An 8,139-nucleotide genomic window follows, 5' to 3' on the forward strand; every position below is an offset into this window, starting at 1 on the left:
GGCTATTGGCAACAATGTTGTGATGAACATAAAGGTGCACATGGCTTTTTCATTTACTGATTTTGCATTTTCAGGTACATTCTCAGAATGGGAATTGATGATTCATATGATAGTTCTATATTTAATGGAAAGGTTTCCTGTAGAAGCTGTACATTACATTCCCGTCAACAATGTTCAAAGACTGTTCCCCTTTTCCACATCTTCTTCAACACTTACTGTCTTGTTATTTGAGAATAGCCATTTTAACTAGTGTGAAGCAAACTCTCTTATGATTTTGATTTGTATTTCCCTATTAATAGGAGATGATGAACATTTTCCATATCTCTGTGGGCCAACTCTATGTTTACTTTGGAGAAGTATCTTTTCAGATCCTCTGACAAATTTAAAAATCAGCTTATTTGTATGTTGTTGCGGTTGATGAATCATGCTAGTTGTTTATATATATATACATGTTCTTCAACACAGGATTTCTTTCCCTGCAAATTTTATTTTATTAAATCACCATAACTTACAAAGCTATTCATTGTTTGGTTTTCACATGCAATGTTCCTTCACCAATCCCACTACCAGTGTTAACTTCCATCCACCAGTGTTCCTAGGTTTCCTCTCCTATACCCCCTTACTAGCCAGCCTGCCATCTTGTCAGGCGTCTTTTAAGTTGGTTATTAAAGTTTAGGTCTTATAAGTTCAGTGATATAGACTATTTGGGTATTTAGCTTTATAATTCCTTAACATCACCAGTGTACCTCAATCCTGCCCCATTGCTTCTCATCTATCTACTGCCCCATTGTTTCTCATCTATGTCTTTCCTCCTTCCCCTTCACTATATTTCTTTTCTCATACTCTCTTTATTTTGGAACCAAGGGTGATACGGGCAATCCCCTTTAAATCACTGCATTTCCTCATCCAGTTACTCTAAACACAGATTTTTTCCTACTCTTTTTTATTTATTATTTTAATTAGTGAATCACTGTGAGGGTACAGTTACAGATTTATACATTATTGTGCTCATGTTTCCCCCATACAAAGTTCGAGAACCCATCCCTTCACCAGTGCCCATTTTCCACCACCAGTAAACCCAGCATCTCTCCCACCCTCCCCAGTCCCGTCTCCCCCCACCCCAAACTGCCACTATGGCAGGGTATTCCCTTTCGTTCTCTCTCTCTGATTAGGTGTTGTGGTTTGCAATAAAGGTGTTGAGTGGCCATTGTGTTCAGTCTCTAGTCTACATTCGGCACGCGCCACTCCTCCCCCGCATGACCTCCGACCACATTTTACTTGGTGTTCCCTTCTCTGAGTTGCCCAGAATGAGAGACCAGCCTCCAAGCCATGGAGTCAACCTCCTAGTACTTATTTCTAATATTCTTGGGTATTAGACTCCTAGGCTATTATTTTATATTCCACAGATGAGTGCAATCTTTCTATGTCTGTCTCTTTCTGACTCATTTCACTTAGCATGATACTTTCCATGCTGATCCACTTATATACAAACTTCATGACCTCATTTTTTCTAACAGCTGCATAGTATTCCATTGTATAGATGTACCAAAGTTTCTTCAACCAGTCATCTGTTCTAGGGCACTCGGGTTTTTCCAGATTCTGGCTATTGTAAACAGTGCTGCGATGAACATATAAGTGCAGATGTCATTTCGACTATACTTTTTTGCTCCTCTGGGATATATTCCCAGCAGTGGTATTGCTGGGTCAAATGGGAGATCAACCTCTAGTTTTTTGAGAATCGTCCATATTGTTTTCCAAAAGGGCTGAAGTAGTCGGCATTCCCACCAGCAGTGTAAAAGGGTCCCTTTCTCCCCACATCCTCTCCAGCAGTGGTTGCTTTTGTTCTTTTGGATGTGTGCTAGTCACTGTGGTGTGAGGTGGTATCTCATGGTTGTTTTGATCTGCATCTCTCTGATGATTAGTGATGCAGAGCACTTTTTCATGTGCCTTTTGGCCATTCGTATCTCTTCCTTGGGGAAGTTTCTGTTCATTTCTTCACCCCATTTTTTGATGGGGTTGGATGTTTTCTTCTTGTAGAGTTCAACCAGTGCTTTATATACCATTGATATCAACCCCTTATCTGATGGGTATTGTGTAAATATCCTTTCCCATTCTGTAGATAGTCTTTGTATTTTGGTCACTGTATCTTTTGCGGTGCAGAAACTTTTTAGTTTAATGTAGTCCCATTTGTTGATCTCTGTTTCTACTAGATTGCTTAGTTCCATGTCATCTTTGAAGATACCTTTATCTTCAATATCGTGGAGGGTTTTGCCGACCTTGTCTTCAATGTACCTTATGGTTTGTGGTCTGATGTTGAGGTCTTTAATCCATTTTGATCTGACTTTTGTGCATGGTGTCAGGTCGAGGTCTAAGCCCATTCTTTTACATGTGGTTGTCCAGTTGTAAACACACATTTTTATAAATTGTATTTTAATTAAAAATTGTTATTAATTTTTAAAAATTGAATCACTGTGCAATAAACAGTAACAAAGCTTTCATGATTGGGTTTCAGTCATACAATGTTCCAACACCCATACCTACCACCAATGTCCCCAGTATCCCTCCTGCCATCCCCTGCCACCCCCACCCTACCCACACCCTCTATGGCAGGCACTTTTCTTCTTACTTTTTCTCTACTTTTGGGCATTATGGTTTGCAATAGAGATACTGGGAGGCCATCATGTTTTATCCTTTACCCACTTTCAGCACACATCTCCCATCCAGAGTGATCCATCCAACCATCATTGTCATAGTGGTCCCTTCTCTATCCCAGCTGTCTTCTCTTGGAGCACTTGAGGCAGGCTTCCAACTGTGGACCAATCCTCATGGCTCTTGTTTCTACTGTCCTTGGGTGTTAGTCTCATATTGTAAATACAGGTTTTCTAAACAAGTCATGCTCCTAACACTTTTTGCCAAAGAAATGCAACAAGGGGGAGAGTGCTGCCAGAAACACTTCAGATCATTATGCTGTTAAATTAATTTTTGGTTGTTTAACATTCAGAAACTTTTTATTATTTCCCAATTTTTTATGAACTCCACATTCAGTCATTCTACTGAGGATTAAGAACCCAGGTAATGGGGCTGGACTGATAGCACAGCAGATAGGGTGTTTGCCTTGCACACGGCCAACCTGGGTTCGATTCCCAGCATCCCAAATGGTCCCCTGAAGACAGCCAGGAGTAATTCCTGAGTGCAAAGCCAGGAGTAGCCCCTGTGCATAGCCGGGTGTGACCCCCCAAAAAAGAATCTAGGTATTGGGTTTTTACAACCACAAGAATTGATCCAAGGAGGAGCTGGAGTGATAGCACAGCAGGTAGGATGTTTGCCTTGCACGCGGCCGACCCGGATTTGAATCCCTGCTTCCCATACGGTCCCCTGAGCACCGCCAGGGGTGGTTCCTGAGTGCACAGCCAGGAGTAATCCCTGTGCATCGCCAGGTGCGACCCAAAAAGCAAAGAAAAAAATTGCTCCAAGGAAATTATCAACTATGTTATATGTAATAAAACTCCTAAAACATGATTTTAAAATAATGAAAATTTTCAAACCCTAAGATATGGAATTTACTTAATTATAATACATTTATAAGCAATACATTTATTTTTTCTGTAAGTTGGAGCACATTCTGGCCATCTTAAATAATGTTACAGATAAAAGCCAAGGAAAAATACTCCACTAGGTACGAAAAGCATGTAAACAATTTGTTTACATTAAGGAGCAGCATTTTATTATTCATAGAAAAGCAGGAGAAATAAGGTATCAATAAGGATTATTTCTGGATAGTGAGGTTGTGTACAATTTTAACATTTTATGTTTTTCAGATTTTTATTACAAATATTTCTGCATTAAGAAAGATTTATAGATGAAAAAATTTTAAAAGTCTCTATTAAAATCTGGTAAAATTTTTTGGTTTATTCTTTTGTGTTCAAAAAGGAAATAGCTTGTATAAGGTAGTAATCTTAGACCAGGCCCAGTATATTAACCTTTTGTTAAATGTGTATAAAAAAACAGGAGTTAATCAAGTTGTAGTTTAGATAGAGAAACAATCCTGCATCACAGACAAATGTTTTTTCTGGCACTTGTTTTTCAACCTCCAGTGGCCACTGAATGTCACTGTGGTTCCAAGGAAATAAAATGAAGATGAGACATCTTGGGTTCTGTTAATGACTGTGGAGACTGGGACAGGAAAAATAAATAGGCAAATCCGTTTCAGAACTCCCTAGAGACATGCATGATGCTTACAGCTTCCTATTTCTACTAACAATACATTTGGGCTGATAAATGAGGAATGGAAAATGAGAACAACGTGTTTAAATGAACACTTCTCCGCTTTTAAGAACTTTCGAGTTCCATGCACTGAAAAACAAATATCCAAAATTGTGGTCCAGTTCTGATTCTGCCAAATCTGGACAGGTTCTTTCAATAGACAGATGGAGAAAATTAATTTAGAGGTGGAGTACAGCCTCAGGAAGCAGAAAGAAGTTGCCCAATAGGCAGATTAATGACCGACTTAGGGCACCAGCAAAGCAAGCGTACTAATCAATGATGCCCTACTTGGAGTCAGAGATTGATATTCTGAAACTGTTTAAGAAATGTGGATGAAATTGTGGCTGATGGGTTTCCTCTCAGCCCTGAGAATTTTGACAGTATAATTGTCAATGTTTTCTCACAAGATTTTCTTTTGGGTATGTATGAAAAAGTATTGGACTGGAGTGATATCACAGCGGGTAGGGCGTTTGACTTACATGTGACTGACCCGGGTTCGATTCCTCTGTCCCTCTCGGAGAGCCCGGAAAGCTACCAAGAATATCCCACCCGCACAGCAGAGCCTGGCAAGCTACTCGTGGCATATTCAATATGCCAAAAACAATAACAACAAGTCTCACAATGGAGACGTTACTGGTGCCTGCTCGAGCAAATCAATGAACAACAGGACGACAGTGACAGTGATGAAGAATTGTCAAGATTAGTGTGAAAATACAAATGCTACCCATGTGAAGCAACTGATCTACTGATTAAAATATCCCAGCACATGTGTATCTCAGTTCATTGCTTTTTCCAAGAAATCTGATTTGTCATATTTACATAGTCCTGCCATAATTAGCTGTTCTTATAGCAAAGGGCCCCAGGGACCAACTCTGTGGAAAGTCAACCTCAAAAGTACACAGACTGTGTGGCTATGTCTGTGATACTGTCCCCTCTCTCTTTAGCCTACTGCTTTTCTTGTTACTCATTCCATTTGGGGAAAAACAAATGGGGAAAATATAAATTTATTCTTAACTCAGAACAATTACACCCTTCTCTGGACCTATACGAGTATCTTCACTATTTTTTCTTATTCCCTCAAGGACCTACTCTATTAAGTCTCCAGGTCATGTCTCTTCCTGAGGCTAAGGAGTTTGTAGGTGTCCATCATTCCTTTCTTTCTCTTTCAACCTTTATTCAGTCCAGCAAATCCTTTGAATCTATTTTGAAATACATCCAGAATCTTACATTTACTCATTACCTTTACTGTCAACACTAGTCTAAGCCACTATCTTCTCTCCCACCTGAGCAATTGCATCAGTATAAATGTTTTATTTGTCCCTACCATTGTTTTTTATGTCATTGTTTTTATTTTTAATTTTTTTATAATTTATTTATTTTTAATTGGTGAGTCACAGTGAGTGTACAGTTACAGATTCACACATTTTCGTGCTTGTTTTTCCCTCATGCTATGTTCAAGAGCCCATCCCTCCACGAGTGTCCATTCTCTACTACTTATGAACCCAGTATCCCTCCCACCCCCCTATCCCATCCCCCCACCCCGCTCTGCCTCTGTGGCAGAGCATTCCAATTTATTCTCTTTCTCTCCTTTTGGGAGTTGTGGTTTGCAATAGGGGTATTGAGTGGCCATCATGTTCAGTCTCTAGCCTACTTTCAGTGTGAATCTCCCTCCTCTCTCTGGATTTCCAATCACATTTTACTTGGTGCTCCCTTCTTTACCTGGGATGACTTTTCCCCAGCGTGTGAGGCTAGCTTCCAAGCCATGGAGCCAACCTCCTCTACCATTGTTTTATAAACTGTATTTTCATCATAGCAGTTAAGTGACTATTTCAAAACTGAAGTCAGGTTATATTATTTCTTTGAATGCCTCAACAGCTCCCTCTTTCCCTCAGTAAAATCCGAAAGAATGAAGATCTAGAAGCTCTTCATGATCTTAGTGACTTTATCTCTTTTGACTCTTCCCTATTATTTTGTACTGTATCCTAGCCACAATGACAGATATTTTTCAAACTCACCATGTATGTTATAGCTTAAGGCCTTTAGTTATTATTCCTAGAGCCTATAATAATCATCCTCAAGATGTCTGCTGATATCATTCAACAAAGCTGAGCACAGTGACTTTTGTGAAAGTTATTTCTTTGTGATCTTAGGAAACAGGATGAGAGACAAGGGAAGCAAGGCATAGAAGGAAGAAAAACATACCTAAAGGTCAGTTATGGTGTTAACTACAACTGTGGGCAATTGTCTTCTCAATTTAGTTGGATATCTGAAAAGACATATGGCATGTATCTTAGCATCATTTTCTCTGGGTTAGCAAAGAAAAAGCATTTCTTCATTAGCAACTTATGCCCCATGTGGCTACACAATTTTGGGAACCAGTGAAAAATGAATATGCAGGACTCTTGATCGAAAGTTTATAATTTGGGTGTTGGCGTAATTTGGTATTGCTGGTTCAGTCTTGTCTTATATGCATAGGGTCCTATGAGCATGTCTAAGAGTGATCCCTGAGCACAGAGCCAGGAGTAATACCTGAGGATTGTCAGGTTTGACCCCCAATAAAACACCCTCCCCAAATCAGAAATTTCATGATGATGGTATCAGAGAATTAGACCAAGTCCTGGGATCCTTTAGAAATATGCCTCTGTATGACTGACTAAACAGATTATATATGAAGAATTGTTTCAAGTTACCTTTGCTTTCCAGTGAGTCAGACAAGTCTGGAGGCAAAAACACAACAATCTTTATGTTTGTTTGAGGTAAGACAGTGTCACATTATGCTGAACTTAAGTTGGAAGAAATTTGAGTGGAACTAGTTAATATAGCTGTAGTTGGAATAAGAAATAAGTTCTGAGAGGCTTTTCAGTGTTGTAAAAAAGGGTTTGTTATCTTCTACATCATTCCAGACTTTAATTTTCTTAATGGTATGTATTTATTAGGTCCTTGTCTATTTTCCCCACTAGAAGAGTAAACATTATTAATATAACTCTATAAAGTGAAAACTTCATAAAGAACGTAAGCTCTATGAAATTAGTGGGTTTTTAAAAATTATTTATTTTATTGAATCACCATGTGGAAAGTTACAAAGTTCTCAGGCTTATGTCTCAGTTATACAATGCTCAAACACCTGTCCATTCACCAGTGCCCATATTCCACCACCAAAAATCCCTGTATACCTCCAACCCCCACTCCCCACCCCCGCCTGCGTAACTGATAAATGTCACTTCATTTTCTCTTTACCTTGATTACATTCCATATTTCAACACAAAAGTCACTATTGTTGTTGGAGTTTCTCCCCCAAAAAACAAGCCCTACTGACAAGGAAGCATTTGATAATTAGTTTTCCATTGCTGAGAATGAAGAGACATGAAGTTTAGGATAAGAGATATGAAGGTTTAGGATTTCTGTATTTTAGTATTTTAGTAATTAAGTCCAGGGAGATTTATGTTAGAAACTGCATCATTTCCCTTCCTGGGGCAGTATGGGGCAATGGCTTAGTTCACAGTCTAGAGACATGGCTGCAAGCAGTTTCTGGGACCAAAAGTAGTCTAGCTGGCCTCCGGATAGTGGTCAATCAGCAGCAAAGCAGCCGCACCAAAGTGTGGCCACCTGTGTCAAATCTCGGAGGAGTGCGCGCCGGTATTGGCCTCGGCCCGAGACTGCCCAAACGTCCCGCGTTCCAAGTACATAACTCTCTATTTTTTTCTCTCCTTCCCATGCCACCAAGTTCATACCTGCTTATAGTCCTCATAATATGGCGGACACCTCACCACTTCTCCCCGACAAGGGGAAAAAAACTGAGAGAGAAGGTTATTTCCCCTCCTCGGCCAGCGTGGGGTAATGGCTTAGTTCACAGTCTAGAGACATGGCTGCAAGCAG

Source organism: Sorex araneus, chromosome X, assembly GCF_027595985.1.
Source record: "Sorex araneus isolate mSorAra2 chromosome X, mSorAra2.pri, whole genome shotgun sequence".
Classification (NCBI taxonomy): domain Eukaryota; kingdom Metazoa; phylum Chordata; class Mammalia; order Eulipotyphla; family Soricidae; genus Sorex; species Sorex araneus.